The 19,916-nt window shown below is 45.8% G+C and overlaps 2 pseudogenes; both read right to left on the reverse strand.

Moving 5' to 3' along the window:
- Positions 1-19,916, reverse strand: part of LOC125946914 (5-hydroxytryptamine receptor 1-like) — a 95,491-nt pseudogene that overhangs the window by 20,273 nt on the left and 55,302 nt on the right.
- On the reverse strand, positions 15,255-15,434 carry LOC119459778 (U2 spliceosomal RNA; annotated as a pseudogene).

Here is a 19,916-nt window from a genome sequence, read left to right on the forward strand (position 1 = left end):
CATTCCTGCCTTCTGTTTTTCTTCCTGTTAGTATTGGCTACAACAGTGGCAGCGTTATTGCGCCACTTCTGAAGATCACCTTGACCTGTCAGCGGTACCGGATAAAGCACCTTTTCCAACGGTTGCGTTGAGCTGTGAGCACTTCAACCTACAGACTGCGGTTTACTTGCTTTCAAAAATAAAAAAAGTTCATCTGGTTCTGGTTTAGACGGCCTTTCCTTGCTGGTTCCAGTCGTGTCCTACCGCTCCACAGGCCAAATTATATTTCACGTATAGAATATGGCGCCCCTTCGTTCGTCACATTGGGCCCAGAAATGACCTGGAGGGACTCGGACAACAAGACAGAGAGATATTCGACCCCTTCGACCACTGCCAAACGTCTCCGTCTCTGTAGGGAGTGCAAGCGGAGGAGTTTGAGGCAAGCGCTGGAGCACCAACCATGCGCTAGCGGGTCGGGCTTAAGCGGGTCATGGAAGTCTCAGGCGCCACCGGCAGGAGGGTCATTTCTCAACCCTAGAGTTCAAACACCCTTTGCTAAACAAACGGGCTCACTACGAATAGGGAGCGTACACGATTGCAAAATTAGACAGTAAGACATGCACCCCCCCCCCCCCCCCTCCAACACCTGAAACGTAAGTAAAACATGTAAACGTTTTAATGCATGAAATCACGGCTGCGTTATTGCTGTATCCTCTAGCGCCAATACATCCTCTAAAGCACACACTCGGCGTTTCACGTATTCCACTGCGTACCCAATGTTTCGTCAAATGACAACATATGGTGTAGTCACACACTGCCGTTTTCTCCGAGAAGCAAGAAGGCTGTGGCGTATTAAATAACATGGCAATGCTGACTTTACGGACAGTCGTCAGCGAATTTGCTAAATGCCGCTTAACATCGCTGAACTCAGAAACAAAGACGAACAAGTCTGGGTAGAATTCACGAAGCTTTTCGTTCTCAAGTGCTGTTCGCCATTGGCCGGCCTCCTTCGAAAAAGTGTGTCCGCCGTCACGATTAGCTGATATATCATTTTACGAACAATTACGACGTTTCTACGTTTCCGACTGCATTCGCAAGTGCCTTCCCATTCGCTTGTAGGTGTTTTTACACTAGTAAACAAATTCACAGCAAGTACACGAACAAATTCAAGAGCGCGTGAGAGATCCCTGTCGGGTTGCAATTAATAAGGAAAGGCACTTGCTGGCGCACTACTATACGCTCATAAATTAATTTCTTGGAGAGGGGAGCACGCATTTTACGACGCAGTCAGATCTGAGAAAAAAAAAGAAAGCAAGATATTGCCTTGAACCAAAGCAAGTCGAAGTGATGAGCTGGACTGCGAGGAGTGCTTCCCTCAATGTGGTTTATCGAGCTTGAAGCGCTGTCGTTGAAATTGATATGCATCCTCCCCTCTTGGCTCCGTCTGAACGCGACGCCTACTGCGACAAAAGGAAAGGGCTACGCTTGCAGCTTGATGTATAGGTGGCCTTTCGCAGCGATGGCCATTCACGTCATCTACTATTCTGCATAATTTATTCGCGCTTTGCTGGCGCTAAGCTCTCTACCATCCTCACTCGACAGGGGCGTTTGTAATGCGTATTAAGGCCATTTATATCATGGCATTAGAGCATGAAGGGTAATAGATTTGCTTCTTCTAGGGAGCATTTGTTACATATTTGACGCTCCATAAAGTTATTCAACAAATGAAGCCCTAAATATTCGAATGAAGTGCCCAGTATTTCATTCTCAATATGATATGTCCAGCATGTCTTGACAGATTCATACGAGACAGAAGCACTTCCAAGGCACAAAAGATCTCTTCACAAAAGGGAATCATTGCCCAAATTCTAACGCCCTTTTGTATGCGACTTACGAATTTTCTGTAGCAGCAGAAAAGTACAGTTTTAATAAATATGCGCAGATGTTTTTTCGCAGAAAGATGAACAGATGGGCAGCTTAAAATTGAAAGCAGTTAGGATGCCTGCACCAGAACGAAATGAAAGATAAAAACAGAAAACGCTAACGCAAACCTTGATAATCATGCGTAGAAGACGTAACCCAATGACACTTTTTGCAGTTGCAGGCGTCCCTGGTTGGCGATGTAGTTACGTTACGTCGTGGAGTCGACGGTTCTCCCTCCGTCTGGCTACGCTTCTGAAAACAGGCTAGGAAAAGCCTTCGAGAACTTTACCAGAAGTTAAGCCTCTATGCTAACGAGCATTCGGCTGCATAGTGATAATTGCGAGTCCCGCGCTCAAAAGCCGTTGTTTCTGCGCAGGATGTTATGCTGTAACAGTTCATTTTTTTTGTCCAGTTGCAGCCGATATTTGCAGGTGTTGACATTTTTGTGGAGAAGTTTGTATGTTCCTGTGATCATATTTTTCTCTTTTATTGCGATTGAGCAATTATAAACACAACATTCATTTAAGTTTGTTGCGGTACTCGTTTGTGAACATTCTAATAAAGAATAACAACTACGCCAAGAACAAAAATGGAAAGAATAAAGCAGAAAAGATTGCCGAGCGTAAGAGGCCTAAACGAGCTGAGATGCAATGGTCCTTGAAGCTTCAACGAGTAGATGTAGTAAACACATCAATACATTATAGTTCATGCTAAAGCATGGGACAGAGAGACAGATAATAAAAGCTTTTATTAAGCCATGCCACGATTTTATAGCTTGTATAGAAATGTCACAGCTTGTATAATAAATAACACTTGCAGGTCCCGCAGTCCTTGGCAATGGTCTGCACCCGAGTTGGTCAGTTGCAGACCTGAGTCTGTCAGTCTTGACGCTAAATGGTACAATTTTGGCAGTCGCAGCAATATTAGACTATTATTTACTACTGACGTGGCATGCGTGCATCTCACGGGACAAACATTTTCTTTCTATGGATGTACCACCATGTTCGAGAAAGTAAAGGGAAAGTTGTATGAATATTTGCAAACACCAGTGGCTTCAGAAGAAGCAGCGATCCAATGCAGTCCTTCCTTGAGGAACACGAAAGTATTCCAGATGGAAAATAATTTTGGAAGGTCTATTTGCGGTAAGTTGGGCGGGAAAGGGTTAACTATTACAGAAGAAAATGACGCGCCAATTACATTTTTTTAAATTGCAGGCCGAAAGCGCGACGCCGCTACCTCAGTGTGACGTTACAAACTTCAAACCATTGACGGTTGGTCTCTTCGATTTGGCTGCACTTTCTGCACTAGTTCAGGGAGTGCAGCTTTTGTCCTATATTTGACAGTGCAGCGTGAGTCGCCTGCACCGCGCAGGGAGAGGCCTTTGTCCTGCGGTAGACACATATACCGGCTGATGATGATTGTTATTTAACAACGATGATGAAGGCAAATTCTGGACGAGTTCACGGTTCTCCGGTAATTGCTACTTGGAAGTGCAAACATCTTGTAAGCTCTCGGTAGCAGACGACATGACGTAGAGCTAGTTGAATAATGGCGCGCGGACGTAAATATCTCTCGCATTTATTATACACCAATTCCTATAGATGGCTTAAGAAAATAAGGTACAAGTTGGAGGCCTGAACAGTCGTGAGGGCAGCTTAGTAAAGTCACGTGACTCGATAAATTGTTTTCGATGGCATGTGTTTTTTCTTGGAAAGCGTTCTCTGACGAAAAAAAAAAACTGCGTCCACGCGTGCCATTCCGTCCTCGCGACGTGGTACTATCACGATAGCGATTATTGCAATAGCTAAAAGAAGCCAATCATTTACTACGTGCACATTCGTCAAAAAGGTTCCCGGAAGGCGCGAACTTAGTTGATGGGAAGTGGTGCCAGATTGCAGAAAGATTTCAGCACAGCAGACAAACTTTGAGCACGGCAAACTTGAAAGCAAAACATCTATGGAGCCGCGTGGAGTAGCAGTAACCTGATACCGCCCGTAGAACGATGCAGTGACGACAGCAGACGCTACAACACGATGCGCAAATTTCTCGAAATGGGCCGAATAGGCATTAAGGCTTGAACTTTTCCGGTCATTTTGGAAATAAACGTGCATCGCGAGTGCAGGCACCGCACTTGAACATTTTAGAGCGATAGCTCTACTAATCCAGGTACAAACCCAGAAAACGCCTGGGTCCGTAAATCTGATCTTCAAGCTAAGCCAAGGTCAAACCGGGACTTAGCCTGCCTCTACCGGCAGTTTCTGCATACGCCACGCGGGCGCCAATACCTTGAAAGCTATCTGCGATGTGTAAAAAGTGCGCCAAGTGCTAGTAGCTTCGTATGCGCTGTGTTTACAACGCTTAGTTCGCGTTGCAGAGAGACGCAGCATGAAGGTCAATTCGCTCGATACTGGGGCCGCGCCGAGCAGCGTCTGTGTGTTATTGTCCCCCCCCCCACCTCCCGGCGGGGCGGCCGCAATTCGAAGGGACGACATGCAAAGACGCCCGTGTGTCATGCATTGGGGGCACTTTGAAGATTCCCAGGTGGCTTAGTTATTCGCGAATCCACCACTACGTCGTCCCTCATTACTAGATGGTGATTTCGGCACCTAAAACTGGAGAATTTTATTTTTTTAACACTGGCTCCTTTCTACTTCTAGTAAGCTTTGCCGCATGACACCGCTGTGCAGCGGCGAAGCGGACTTAAAAAAGCTGCCCATTATGCAATGCATATTAGACCTCTGCCTAACGCGCACTCCTTAAGCATGCCTCGATCTGAAGCAAAGTGAATTAGGCCTAGACGCGAACACACAAAGAGCTTACATTTAAATCGCACTTCGCATAGAGACAATTGTGATGCGGCCGTACTGCATGATGTGCTTTTTTTTTTAGCAGTGGCTTTGGGGCATTTTTCTTGGCAAATATACGGCCGTGTCCATACAATCGGTTCAATCGGTCGAAATTCGGGTGTCTCCCGGAAAAATGGAAAGTAGACCGCTATGTTTAGCGTCTCTTTCTATTTATCTATGATTGGTAAATGGGATTTTACAGCAATATTCAACGCAGTGTTTCGCGTGACGATACTGACAAGTGTGTATGTTATCAGGATAAATTCAAAGAAACGAAGTGTAATTTTAGTGGAGACTGTATTTTTAGTTTTTCCAGCTTTTAGTCGAAGACATGAACCATCGCGATTCTGCTTCGTATATATCCAAGCAACTGCGTGTCATATTATTTCTAAGAACTATCTGCTTTGAAGGAGCGCTGACGCGACATTTTTGACTACCCATTTCTTTGCATTTACGTAAGCCCCAAGCTCTCTAAGATTTAGAAATATAGTACAAGCATCAGAGAGCCCTCCACAATTTAACTTAACATTTTTTTGCACCGTTCTCGTTCGGTTTTGGCACTCAGGCAGTGGATTAGTGATGATGTCTTCCTGACGCATTGGCTCACTGCGTTCATGCAATCGCTGGTGGTGTCACACGCTATAATAGCTATAAGAAGAAACAGACGCAGCAGTATTGTTATTTTTTATGAACAACGTCATCACACCTAACTTTATTGGTACACGATGTTATAGCATTTCTCTGTGTCATGACGTTCCAAAAATGTCAATGACGGCTGGTCCCGCTTTTCTAGATCAGCAATAGTTCCAGATAATTACATGTTACAAGCGTTTTTCAACCCCCATGCTTACTACATGTGGTCATTTTATGTCAGAAAGTCATGGTGGAGTTTTTAGCAACGTCCAAAATATGTGTAACTACTTCTAAGAGAAGTATATGACCCTCGGCTTTCCTTTAAACAGCATCGCACACCCAGATTTAGGACTATTGGTTATAGGCGCGGTTCCGACAGGGATTCTATATTGAAAAGCAGAAACAAAACTTCAGAAAAGAAAAAAATGTGTATAAACGGCAGCACCCTGTCCCCCGAATCTCACAAAGCATGGCGTTCATCTCCTCTCATTCGCGGGAAGCACACAGGGAATGACCATGCCATTTAGGCAAGCATGGCCTCCTTTTCCGCGCCTTTCACGAAGAGCATACTTTTGTTCGGTATTTGAATCTCTATCCGCTGCTCTACAGCGACCGCGAGCACCATTTGCTGCGTGAACGGCGACGTAAATGTCTTCGAGATCTGTGCTTGCAGAAGTACTGCAATAGCCATTGCAATTTGCACTATAGTCATTGCAGTCACGCTCTGACGCACAGGCTTCGCAATCACAATGTCCTTGCCGAGAGTGCCCAGTAGAAACTAGGACTGGCATTCTCGTCGAAATCGTGCAGTTTCCTCGCTATCTTGCGAAGCCCTACTTGTAATTTATTGGGACAAAGTGAAAACATTGCGCTCCTGCTTTTTTTTATAACTTCTTCATCTGAAGCACTTCGTTGTCGCCTTCCTCACTTCTCGTTTTCTATGGCGACAACCACATGAGATTCTACTTCCGTCGCCTTGCAGACGACGTCGGTGCAAAACTAACACAAACACACGTATTCGACCTAATGCGTAGTCGCATGCGCGAGAGGAAGTGATATTGCGTAATGATGCTCTGGAATGCTAGAGAGATTTAGCTCGTCCGCAAGCTTCCTTCAGTTTGTGGTTAGCCGGGTCACCAGAGCCCTTGAGGATGATGATGACCATTTATTGGCATCCCATTTGAAACGGGGCGGTGACAAATAGTCACCTAGCCTGCTTGAGGTTTTCAGGTACGCTATACATGCTTTTCATTCTAGCTTTCTTGTATACATCCCTTTAATTTTTAATCTTTAATTTACCTTGTGCCGCTACCTATTCCTGTAACGGATCCGGTTGTATCAATCTCTACCTTGATTTTTTTTCCACCAATACTATAAGCGTCTCTCGCTTCTCTCGACTCCGTGGAAAAGCTGGCAAGGTTCGTGCAACCACGATGTGCTTGAAAAAAAATGTTTGTGTAGCGCAAGACGCGCGTGCATGATTGGAACGTTCCATTGATGCAGGCTCGTCTTGCGCAGAGCGATAACGTTAGTTTGTTAGGGGGTGAAATGCGGTCCCTGAGAAAAGGATCAATAAATACACGTGACAATTCTCCCCTTATAAAAAACCATCGTCGCGATGCTACACATACGAGCGCAAGAAACTAAAGCACATGCATTGAAGAGAAATAACAACAAACAAAGCAACAACGTCCCAAAGTTAGTTAGCGCTGGTAGAAGGGCTTAAGGCGAACAACATGAACTATTTCAGGTCGTGAGCGGCGCCGCTGCGATTGCAAAATGCCGTCTGGCACGACCTCATATAGTCCAGTGCGCCAATACGTCGGATGATATTGTAGGGTCCGAAATAGCATCGCGAAGATTTCTCACGAAGTCCTCGTCGGCGTATTGGGGTCTAAATGCAAACACGGTCGCCGGGATGGTACTCGACATAGCGTTGTCGAAGATAGTAGTGTCGGATGTCGGTCCTCTGCTAGTTCTTGATGCGCAGGCGGGGGAGTTGTCGGGCTTCTTCGGCGCGCGGGAGATAGGTGGCGACGTCTAGATTCTCTTCGCCGGTGACGTGCGGCAGCATGGCGTCGAGAGTCGTCATCGGGTTTCTGCCGTAGACGAGCTTGAACAGCGTGACCTGCGTTGTTTCTTGCACAGCCGTGTTGTAAGCGAAGGTTACGCATGCCCGGACGGGATACCACGTCTTGTGCCCGACGTCGACACACATCGCTAACATGTCGGCGAGCGTCTTGTTCAGACGTTCCGTTTGGCCATTCGTCTGCGGGTGGTAGGCAGTGGTCCGCCGGTATGGTATTGAAATCAAAACATTTATTGAGCCACCTGGAGTAGCAGCAACCTAAAAGCGCCCGTAGAACGAAGCGACGACAACAGCAGACGCTACAACTCAATGCGCAAAATTCGCGAAATCCATCGATATGACACTATCCGGTATGATATTCGACATATGGTATTCGAAATCCGGCATGATATTGTAACTACAACGGGACATTATCATATGAGGCACACCGTAGATGGGGACTCCGGAATAATTTTAACCTCTTGGGTTTTTTAACGAGCACACATAGAAAGTCAGACCGTCTCGTGTGTAATGGCAAGTTTCTTTGTCGGTTTCACGCTAAAACTACTATGCTAAACAGTTTTGACAAAGCTGGCGGTACTAATGCCTAGCGTACAAAAAATGCCGAGCCGGGTACAATTATATATATATATATATATATATATATATATATATATGAACTAGAAGAATAGGAACCGTAGGGCCCGATTTTTATTAATCATATCATAAGAAGCCAACAACCAAAGACACCAAGGACAACATAGGGGAAATTACTTGCACTTACTACCTGAATTAAAGAAATGATAGAATAATGGAAATGAAAGTGGATGAAAGATCAACTTGCCGCAGGTAGGGAAGGATCCCACGTCTTCGCATTACGCGTGCGAGGCTCTTACCATTGAGCTACCGCGGCGCTGTTTTCCCATCCACTTTCAGGGGCATTTATGTTTTACTACTAAAACTAACCCTGGGAGAGTTTGCCAGCGCCACCACTCGCAAACCTTGGCGGCGGATGTGGAACATCCTTTCTGCCGCAGGAGTCAGGGTACGTGATATATATATATGCACCAATAAGCGCTAATGCATATGGAGATAAGATGAGTCCATGAATGCACGGTACAAACACCGTTCTTTGCAAATGCACATTCTACCACTACACGAAAACTGAAACACATCCAGAGGACATAAGATTACTACCGTAGTGATGCTTCGTACGATCCTCTACATTATCAGGCTCATAGACATAAAAAAGAAGAAAGAAAAAATAGAATAACACGCAAAACAAAAATCCGACGAGGGTTTTGCTGAAAAAGGGCGTGGCGCCCGCATTAAATGAAGTGACCGCTGTCCGATAATACAACGCGGTTCGTGTCATCTCGTGTTATCTTCATTTTATCAGTGCGACCGAGCAGCAAGGAGAGAGATCTTTATTCTCGCGCAAAGGTTCCCCACAAACAACGTCATCGCACCTCGTCCATCACGTGGTATCACGGCATGGAGAGCACTTCCGCTTGTCAGTTCTGCGAGCGAGAGAACCGCCTCGGGGAAAAAAAAAACAGAAAAGAAAACAGAAAAGAGAAACCGAGTTTGTTCTGTGAACTTCTACCCACTCAGGCCGTGAAAGAGGCGAAGTGAGCGTATTTGAACGAGCAACGCCCAAATACTTAACGGTCCGAGCGGAGATCTTTTGTTTGGGCGTCCTGGGGCAAGCTCGCACTCTGCTGCCTGCGAACAAAAGGCCCAGCGGTCGTGAATTAATTGCGCTCGACAAAAAAAAAAATGAAAAAAAAAAAACGGCTTGAGCGATGTCGTGCACGCTTTCCTTTGTTGCTTGACTGAGCGCATATAGTTTGCCCGACGTCGTGGTCCATTAGCGGTTGCTTGTTCTCTGTGCACTTTTGACGCGCGACTCTGAGAAGTAAATTAGTGCGACGACGTCCCTGAGCGGTAAATGTGTTTTCTAGAGTTGCGCGTTTTTCTTTTTTTTTCTTTTTTGCAGGGCGGCGGATGTAAGTATGAATATTCATTGCCGGCTAAACAGCGTCTTAGCCAAAAAGGAAAACGTTGTCATTCTCCGAGAGATCTCTAAACGCGCATGCATGTGTAATTAAAAAGGAAGATTGCTCGTTATGAGGGAAAAAATCCCAACAAATTTAATGTTATCTACTGTTTTGAAGCCTCGCACGATGCCACATAAAGGACCAGGAAAGTGCATGAAAAGTGTAAGTACCTCTGTAGGAAAGTGTACCTTTGAGCCTTCTTAGTCAAAGTGACACGTAATGCTGCTTTGTCTAATGAAAGTAGTTAGGTTTTCCAGACACTCAGTTGTAGAGGAAATAATATACCTAGTGTTCAAATTTCAGTTTAATGGAATTTTTAGAAATCGCATTTGGCAGGTAGTAGAATTCTTATCATTGAGCTTGGTTACTCGATGAGGCGGATATTACTAGCACGAGAATCGAAACACATATTCAACTAATTAACAAAAATTCACTAATTGACTTCACAGTAAATTACTTCATGACGCATATTGCAATTTACGAATTGTAGCCGGTGAGCTTCTCAGGCGTATCCACTTGGAATGAATTTGCGGAATGACACCAGTTTGGAGATATGCGCCATCAAACTCGCCGTAAAAATGTACTGTTGTTCCACTTACTTTTTTTACCAAAATGTTGTTTTATACATTGAAACAAGAAACGTAACTGGAACTCCCATTTATTTCGTCCCACAGTTTGGGAAATAATATCTCGAAACTGGTGTCATCCTGGAAATTAATTTCAAGTGGATGCGTCTTGCAAACTCACCGGCTACAATTCGTAAATTGCAATATGTGTCGTGAAGTAACTAGGAAAAATAATTTGTGAATTTTTTAGTTAGTTGAATATGTGTGTCGATTTGTCGTGCTACTAATGCCCACCTCATCGAACAACCCAGCTCAATGATAAGAATTATGCTACCTGCCACAGGCGATTTCTATAAATTCCGTAAAGCTTAATTTTGAACACCCTGTATAGTGTGGGCGCGTGTGCACCTCAGTGAGGTCTGGCACCACGAGACCACCATATCTTATTTTGGATTTTTTTATGGAAAACACTGTGTACCTCAGCTCGAAACTACAGGCAAAATGTACTGCATTCAGTTCCTACTCTTCCTACTACGCGGATTGCGAAATTCGCTGTCTCATTTGACAATGCTCCATTATTCTATATCTATAGACGAATGTTTGGAGGTACACGTTCTTAGCGTATAAAAATAGGGTCAAGACGGTGTCGACGCTAATGAAGACAAGGTCGACGTACATGGTGGTTCAAATGATTCTATGAAAAAATGTTGGTTATATTTTTCTATTCCTTGCCTTTCTGTATTTTGTTTATGCTCATTATTTGCTGATTTTGCATATTATTCCTGTCGTCTTTCAGGTGCAATTAGATCGGCTTTGTCTTTAGCGCCGACATTTAGTTGACTCTCCTTTTCTCTTTTTCACCAAGAGAACAGGTGGGCCAATTTCTTCGATAATGCAGCATATGGTACAATCGGGCAAATTTTCGACTCTGTTGGCATTAATTACGCCCGTGCCATCACTTATACCTACGATGCCAATATTTCTCGCGTCTTGTGGGCATCCGCAAAGCCGCCTTCCAGACACCATTGCCTCGCGTGAGCTATGCTTAACCAAAAGGAACTCGCTCTATTTCCCTGAAGCGTGCCGTACGGCGGCTTTGCCTAAACATGTCTATATCTACAGCGGTGTACCCATTAGAGGCGTTTAGTGTAATGCGGTCATTTCGATTATATTGGCCCGAATTACGTCGGTACCGTTAATTTTACTTTCTCTACGACTAATTGTCGATACTTGTCCCGTTGAGATTTATATTTTAGTACCATTTGCGACTCGCTACGAGGATCTGGGGCCGCAAAAGGGTCGCTTCTTTTCTGGAAGTGGTTACAAGATATGCAGATCCCAGACACGTCAAACTCCTGTGAGGCGAGCTAAGAAGACTTTGTCTTCAAGATCCATTTGGCAGTGTGATGGGGCACAGTTAGGTACGAAGTAAGATGCAAACGCTGTATTTTCATGAAGTGGTGACGGTGAACAAGCAGAAGCACTTCCAAATGGGATTTATAAGAAATCCGAACTATTTGGCGAACTTGTGGTCTAAAAAGAAATACACTTAAGTGATAACAATAGAGGCGAGCGGGATCGGCGGCAGCCTGATCTAAACTAACTGCTCGAGTCGGCGGGGTATCTGTACGGGCCTCATCGTATATTTCCGAGGACTCACTAGTGCTCACCTAAATTACTAATTATAATTTTTAGGTTTTACGTGCTAACATCACAACATGATTATGAGGCCCATTGTAGTGGGGGAGTCCGGTATAATTTTGACCACTGTAGGTTCTTTAACGTGCCCGTAAAATCTTAGTGCACGAGCTTCTTTTTTTTGCATTTCACCCTCACCGAAATGTGGCCGCCGTCATCGTATTCGAACCCGCGACCTCTAGCATTGCAGCGGAACGCCATAGCCACATGGAGGAGCGTTTCTTCTGATTCTCTTTACTGTTTGGTGGGTGGTACCCGTAGTTTTCGCTCCACTGCATGGATTTAGTGAGACAGAGTATACATATCAGATGCCTGCACGTAGGATTACTGTACATGGCTGCCTTTCTACCTGCATGCTCTCCCTCACCCCTGTTCGCAGAGCGTGCGAGGAGGAGAGCATGCAGCCACCCAAGCGACAACCCGATAGCGGTGACAGCTTAGTAAAGCTGTTAGTGGTGAAAACGAAAACGACAACGCGTGCCGACATTGTATCGTCACAGTTTTTGCGAGCGCTGAATCACTTTAGTATTTCGACATTATTCCCGGTTAGTAATTATGGGGCGCAGAATGTAAACAATGAATTCAGCTTACGTGTTTCTTTTCAGTGACCTCACCATCAGAAACGGAAAAAATACCAAAAATAATGATAATAATAAAGAAGAACAAAGCTCCAGATATATCGGCGTTTTCTCTTTATTGTGCTACATGCTGCGATATCGGTTTCATTCCTGGAGCAGCAGACGTCGCACGAAGTACTAACGGGATGATCAGCATGAGCTTGGAAAAATAACAGTGACAGATTCATGTTCCGTGCTCCGTCATAGTTAATGTGAAATGTTTTCGCCGGTGAGGCCACAATTTGCCCAAGGTTGTCGCTGCGAATTAGTTCTTGAAATTGGGAGCGGTTATTGCTACTGAGTACACGACAGTTATTCTGTATGTTTATCTTGTCAAAAATGACGTGGGAGTCTGAAACTCTTTGCAGCTGGCGATTTGTTCTTTGTATTCATACTTGTACCGCGAAGTCCTCGATTAACATGCAGCAATCATCAGCAACACCAACGAATAATTCTAAGCAGAAGAACATACGAAAAACTTAAATACTCCGGAGAACCAGCGCTGTATTTTTTGTTTAGTGTGTTCCGTGTAACGCTTGTTAGAAGGGTAGAACTGCCAAACGAAAATAAAGGAGCAAATGAGTAGGCCGGAGCTGCAGCTGTTGCAGTCGTGGTGTAGACGTGAAGACGCAAAGCAAAGCGAAAGAATGCTCAGTAATTTGCATTTCATATACGCGAAGTTTAAACACAGTGTCGCCGTGCGTTACGGGGTGTTTAATGAGATGTACTCAAGAAGGAGGCTGGCGTGGTTCGGAAGCGGTGAACTTTAGTTTTATGTTACATTGCATGCGTGCATTACATTACATGCAGATTGCGAACGGTGTGCCTCGACTAAAAAGTGTAGCGGGCATTTGCCCGCTGCAGGCCTATGTTTAAAGGTATTGTTACGAGACTGCGCGCACTAAACTAAACTTTGTTCCCGTGGGGAAAAAGATCAGGTGACGAACAAAGAGAGGATCGACGACACGATACGCGCTCTTCGCTTATTCTCAATTCTTTTTCAGCTGAAACGATGAGTAGCCTTAACCAGAACCAAGCAACTCAGCTTCTTTGACTTTTCCGAATTAATTGCCTCAGCTGAAAGCAAATTACCAAATTGCATCACAAGCCACCTAAAAAGAAAACTGAGAAAAAAAAACTTCGTCGTGCACAGCGATGTGCCGCCCATCAACGCCTTACCTTTGATACGGGATGTCTCAAAGACGCTCAGCTGCACAGCTGTTTTGTGGATTTCTTCGGCTTCCCCCAGTGTAGGGTAGCCAACCGGACTCATTCCTGGTTAACCTCCCTGCCTTTCATTTATCATTTTCTCTCTCTCTCTCTCTCTTCGGCGCTGCCTTTGAAGCGAAATGAAAAAAAAATCTGTATCAGCGCACGGTGCACAACAGGTAGTAAACGCCGCCATTTAAGAGGCGATCATTCCGCCTGAATTAACATTCGTGTGTTGCGTCCATTTAAACAAAAAACGGCATAGACATGTGTCTATGTGACATAAGAATGAAAAAATCCCTAGATGTAGGCAAATTTGTGACGTACTTTTCTGTGCGCATACCTGCCATCACCATTCTTGTCTCAAGAATTGTCATACACCGTCCTTGTCACGTCGCTCCGTAGATGTTTCGCACTGTGCATCCTCCTCATTGGGTGTTTTCATTTCGACTTGGCTTGTGAGGGCTGTAGCGCGTAAGCTTAAAAAATTGCACGATAATAAAGCCACGCGCTTCGTGGTAGACAAAAATTAACATAGCATGTGGTTACACACTGCATGCATGTAAAGTAGACACGAGTGCACGCAACGACGATAGCTGCGAAGGATTTAATTACCCGCTTCAATAAAGCTTCGCTTCACATGGTTTCCAGCATGCGAGTTGCACCTCCATACTATTGGAGCGCAGCTCTTAGCAAACGAGCACAGCGGTGGATGAAAGAGCGAACGCAGAGCGCGGATGAAAGACGGCGAGAGCGATGAGCTCGCGAGGAGGAAAGCGGAGGAGAGTATGGAAAAAGGGTGAGGAGGAACGTGGAGTGCCGGCGGCGACCATGCAGGCATGCGGACAACGCGGAAACTAAGCGCGGGCGTGGGCTTCGGACCCACTACGCATGCGCTATTTCGCCTGCGCCGCCGTCGCTAGAGAATGGGCTCCGCGCGAGCCACACGTTCCCGTGCTCACGCTTTCTTTCTAAACAATAGACAGTTTTAGTTTAGCGTTTTTACGCTCCGCTTAGCTGCTGAGCGGAGCGGAAGCACGAATGCGCATGCGCTCTCCGCTTAGCCGCAAGCGGGCTAGCGGAGCGACAATCACGGTCGCTTAGAAGCTGCCTAAGCGGAGCGGGGAGCGTTGCTGCCGTCTTTCGCTAGCGAGGATGGGCGATGCACGCCCTCTCTCGCGTGCATTGAAGCACTTTGCATCGAGGCACCAGTCGTGCGAGTGCGAATAACTTTGTAATACACCTCCAACTGGTTCTTTAAGGAAATAAAGTGAACAGCACAGCTAATAAAAACGTCGCCTGCGCATTGGCGTCACATAGGAGTGGATTGGATTCGAAATACAACCTTGCTGGCTATCACGTGGCGTTCCCCCAAGTCGACGCTTCATTTTTTACTCCATAAATGAGTGACGCAACCGGTGGAAGTGCGTCGTCTGCCGCCGCTGCTAAACGACTTGCCCGAGCAGAGGCTCGGCGCTGCCGCCGAGAAGACCCTGTCAACCAGAATCAAATTCTTTGCCTCAATATATTGCGAGTTCAAAACACCTAAACAGCTGCGTTCAAAATTCGCATTAGAAAGTATTGTAATCGTTCGTGACCTTTTACAGTTAAGCTGCATATGGCTAGTTTCCAGGGGATTGGTGCCCGTAGACCAAAAACCGTGGGCCGATCCCGAAAATTGTATAGCACCGGGCCGACCCGCGGCGGAGGTGAGGCAGGTTTCAAGCACTCCGCAAACTTGCAAAAAAGAAGTTTTATATTTGGGTCCAGATACAACTCGTATCAGATATTTAGCTGATAAGAACAGATACACTTGGACCCGCGTCGGCCACGACTACGTTCGTAACATCTCGCGTAATCAAACTAGTGCCTTCCAATCTGAGTGTCTTCTGTCTCCTGACGTCATGCTCTACGTAGGCTCCTTTCCTCAGTTCTGTAATGACTGTGAAATGGGTATGCCACGTGTTGACCGGTCTGAAGAACAGCGTGCCTACCAAGAACGACGGCACGAACAGAAAAGGGAATGGGCGCGGCGGCGGCGGAAGAAGACCACCGGCGATGAGCGGGCCGCGGACTGCCAAGTGTAAGCGTGCTTCCCGCCAGCACCGCGAGGCGGAAAGAAATGCGAAACGTCCATGTGGCCCCGATCCCGCAAATTTGGAACGTTTCACCGGAGCAACGGTCACTCACCACGTACGCAGCTTCGCTGGTCATTCCACAGAGTGGAATGGCACTGAATTTTTGAAAGAGGAATTGAATTGAATTGAATTATGGGGTTAACGTGCCTAAACCACGATTTGATTATGATGCACGCCGTAGTGGGGGACTCCGGGTTAATTTTGCCTACCAGGGGATCTTTCACGTGCCCCCAAGGCACAGTACACGGGCAGTTTTGCATTTACCTCGCATCGAAATGCGGTCGCCGCGGCCGAGATAGGATCCAGCGACCTCGTGCTTAGCAGCGACACACCATGGCTGCTAAGCCACGACGGCGGGTTTTTAAGAGGAAATGCGGGAAGTTGTATACCAGTATATGTTTACCACACTAACTCCTCAAGAAACAAGGCAGCCAGTGGTGCATGCATGCGCGAACATCTAATTTTCAGTCATGACAGTCAGTCAATGAATCATTCAATCAATAATTTGTATATTGTGTCCAGGAACAACACTGAGGCCTGGGTGTTGGGGCTCAGAAAAACAAAAACAACGAAAGATGAAAATGTAAAACAACTACAACTAAATGTTATCGGATCAAAAATTCGAATGACAAATCTGGAACAACAAAGAACTGGATAAACGGCTACATAATCAACAACAATACAGCAATAGCACACAATTGAGTAACGGAGAACGTGTACGGAAGGAGAGACAAAGGATGAGGAGAAGAGTGCAGCTAGAAAAAAAAGGCATAAGAGAAAGTGCGAAGCCAGGAACAGATAGAGGAGAACACGTTTTTGAAGATATCAAGATGGAGAAAATGACGGTTGTAAATGTTCTGCATTCTGTGGAGAGGCGAGTGTCTGCTGAAGGAGGCAGGAACATGTAAGGGCCTATGTTGTCGTGTAGTCTTAAGCGAAACCCACAGTGAAGCAGAAGCTAGTAGATTCAAACTTGTAATTATTCCATGAATGATTTTGTACAAAAAGAGGATGTCCGTACGACTAGATCTGCAGCTACGTTGGAGAAGTGTAGGACAATTATTCAGACTTGAAAAGTTGGTACGTGTGGTCATGATACGATGTTTATAGATACTCAGGAACTTTTTCTGCAGACGCTTAATAAGAATGCTACTTGAAGTGCTTGAGCCATTCTACACTACTGAGGAATATTCAAGTAATGGGAGACAGATTGGATGTAAACACTTTTAGCAAGGAAAGTAGGGTACTTAATCTTTTGTTAATCTGGACATGGAGCCATGCGCGTGCAGGTCTCGCGTTGCTACGGGCTTACAGTGGGCGCATAAGCTACCAAAAAGTACTAAGTACTATCAAAAACACACCGAGGTCACTTATTTCCACAATCTTGGTCAGCAGAGTACGGCCAACAGAATGCGCAAGTATGATATTATCGGTTTTACGTGAATATGACGTAAGCCTGGTTTTATATTAATTTGTAGTGAGCCCGTTCAGATGGCACCATTCAGAAAATAAGGGAAGGTCGATCTGATGCGCGCGGCAGTCGTCACTACTGTGTACCTCCTTGAATATTTTGATGTCAGCGTTAAATGAACTGAGGACTTCTAGATTGCTGTGGAAATGTCAATGATGAAAATAAAGAGGAGAGGCGGACCTAACATGGAACTTTGGGACACATCACTAGATACCGTACACCCAAAAGAAGATTGATCATTAACGCTCGCGAAGTAGGACCTATCCAGAAGATAGGTGCGTAGCAGGCCTACAGCAACAGCTTCAACACATTAGTGCGTAAGCTTCTCGAAAAGTATGGGATGATTAACTACGCCAAAGGATCTGATGCATCGTAAAGCTGACGAGGTGGGTGGTCGTTGAGCAGGCAGGCAGGCAATGAACTACAGTAACAGCTTCAACACATTAGTGCGTAAGCTTCTCAAGAAGTAGGGGATGATTAACTACGCCAAAGGATTTGGTGCATCTTAAAGCTGACGAGGTGGGTGGTCGTTGAGCGGTCAGAAAAAAAGGTCATGGTGATTTGGAACAATAGCATTTTTTACAGTGAATAGGGTACACTGTGAGTACTTCATTTGAAAATCTTGGAGATGGCAATGAAGGGACATCGCGCGATAGTTCGGGAGATTCATTATGGGGCCGAAATTAAAGACAGGAAAAACGGGAGCGGTTTTGCAAGCATGCGAGAATGTGAACTTATTCATACAGTTATTATATTAAAGATTGATGTCAGAAGCAGTGAAAGGATACTGCTGTAGGCCATGAAAATGCGGGCTGCGATGCCATCTGTGCCGCAGGACAAAGTTGGCTTTAGACATCCCAGGCATTCGCTGGTGAGATTCTCGTCAAAGAGTACCGAGTTGGAAATTGCAGCAGAAGAGCGCGGATGGCGGACAGTGCTGTCAGGTGAATGTTCATATATAAAAAAATATGAACAGCGAAAAAATCAGCGACTGCTTGCACATCTCCAGGCATCAGTCCAGCAGACCTGTTTTGTCGTCACGTTAACTGGAGCGCATACGAAAGTGTTTCCAAAATTCTGCCGGCTGGTTAGAGGGGCTGTTCTATGACACAATGTGACACTTGTGGTCCCGCCTACACAGATGATTACAGAGTCCAGCACTACTGCGTGCCTAATAATTGAATCGTGGTTTTGGCACGTAAAAACCCTGGATTTCAATTCAGGAGTTGCCACGCTCCAACGGCTCCAACGCACAATCTCCCAACTCCCAAGACACCCTGAGAGTCGTTCAAGCTCTACTGACCAGCAGAATAACGAACGCAACCCCGTACCTGGCTCTCAAAAATTGCGAAGTCGACAAGCTCAATGTCATCATCCGCAAAGCTACGAAGCTCGCCATGGGTCTACCAACCGTGGCATCTACCACCCGACTTCTCAAAATGGGTGCTCATAACACCTGGTAAGAGCTGGTGGAAGCCCAGAAGACCAACCAACTCGAGAGGCTGAACCTCACAACGCCGGGCAGATCGGTCCTTGCGCGCCTCAGCTACGGAGAACGCTACATCTCCGACGTGGACCGCAAGGTAAGATGCCCCCATGCATAAGAGAATCCCGGAGCATCGACAAACTACCGCGCAACATGCATCCAACATGCAACATGGTGTACCCGCCACCTCACCCAAAACTAACCAAAGAGGAAAGCACCGCATTCCGAAGACTGCAGAGCAACACGTACACCCATGGGATCCTCATGCATTGCATCCATCCGACACTACACACCTACAACTGCCCGATCTGCCTCGTGCCAGACACTGTGGCTCATTTACTACTCGAGTGCCCGTGGCGCCCCGAAGACGCCGTTACCAAGCATACATCGTCCGAAGACGTAAACCTTCTCGCCGAGACGTGGGAGGCCAAGATATCCACCCCGGCCCTGGACGAACAACGACGTCGTGTCGCCAGAGCCCGGCATGCTATCGCGGCCAGAGGATTCCTGGAATAAGGAACCCTCCCACCTAGAGTGATCCACAGCTCAAACGCTCGGGAACACTGTCTCAAAAATTAAAGTTTATTTCATCATCATCATCAATTTTAGATTAATTTAGGTAGAATTATCCAATGTATTTGTGAGGCTCAGGACTTTAGGCTTTTCTGTGGGCACACTCTTTACGCTTAGAGCAGTTATAAGCTCCGTAGAGAGCGAATGGGGAAATTTACATTGCTTGGGCTTGTGAACTGGGCAGTTATGCATACAATTCCTAATTATCTCGGTAAATCGATGGACATGTTCGTCGACGTCGCATATACTAGTAAAGTTAGGTCAATCAACTGCGAAGAAAAACCTAAAAAGGCCAAAATTGTCACCAGGCCTGAAAGCGAAGGAAGGACTTTACTGACTCCGTCTGAATCGTTGTGGCGTAAGGCCGACAAAGGCGTGGATATCTCAAGCGGGTAGTTAAACTTATCCGAATGAACAAAGGAAATGTCAGAGCGCGACACTGTTACATTCTTACACTGTGTACGTTTGAGAGGCACAAGTATAATTACCAAGACAGTTCTCCGCAAAATTATTTTTCTAACAGGAGTTAGAGAGTAAGAAAACTAACAACGGCAGCAGCATTTATTCGCCAAGAAATCATTGTATAGGGTGTAGATGCAGTTGCTTCACTAAATACCAGGTGCGGTAACGTCACCAAAAATAAGTAGTT

Source organism: Dermacentor silvarum, chromosome 7 (assembly GCF_013339745.2).
Source record: "Dermacentor silvarum isolate Dsil-2018 chromosome 7, BIME_Dsil_1.4, whole genome shotgun sequence".
Classification (NCBI taxonomy): domain Eukaryota; kingdom Metazoa; phylum Arthropoda; class Arachnida; order Ixodida; family Ixodidae; genus Dermacentor; species Dermacentor silvarum.